Here is a 640-nt window from a genome sequence, read left to right as displayed (position 1 = left end):
GTATTTGGAAGCCTCTTTGGCTAAGTCTTCCCAATTAACCTGTTGTAAAGTAGTAAGGTCGGGATACAAAGATTTATAGTGGGTCAGGAGAGGAGCCTTGGACGGAGGAGGTGGCAAAAGCTCAGAAGGGGGAGGCGGCAGCTGCTCATTAGGGGAAGGTAGAAGCTGCTTGTTATCTAGGGGTTTAGTTAACACTTCATTTGCCTCCTCACCATGGAGAGAGGAGACGTCTGAACCAGCCTGGGAAGGGGCCAGAGTGGGCCTATTGGAGTTACGCAGGACAGCTTCTCCGTGGGTAATCATTTCCCCTACCAAAGGGTCTCTATATCACTACATAAGAATCTCATCAATCAAGCCCCAGTATGAAAATGCTGTGATTGGGACTTTTTCAGGACCAAAACCTCTATAATAATTTTATAATGCATCACCCACTCATTTTTATCTTTTAGAATTGATCGTGCCCTCCAATGGGAACCACGGGCAAACCTCATGAATAAACTTAAAATACTATAATAATTCCTTTTCCTTTACCTTAATCCCTTGTGTCTTGAGTGCCTTACTGAGGCTTTCCACAAAGAGTTCATGCTCGCTTAATTCTTGACCCATGCTGGAAAAGGGGAAGGGGGTTGCCGTTCACTCA

The sequence above is a fragment of the Octodon degus genome, unplaced genomic scaffold, assembly GCF_000260255.1.
Source record: "Octodon degus isolate 3935 unplaced genomic scaffold, OctDeg1.0 scaffold00146, whole genome shotgun sequence".
In the NCBI taxonomy this organism is placed as follows: Eukaryota; Metazoa; Chordata; class Mammalia; order Rodentia; family Octodontidae; genus Octodon; species Octodon degus.
This window is presented reverse-complemented; position numbering follows the sequence as displayed.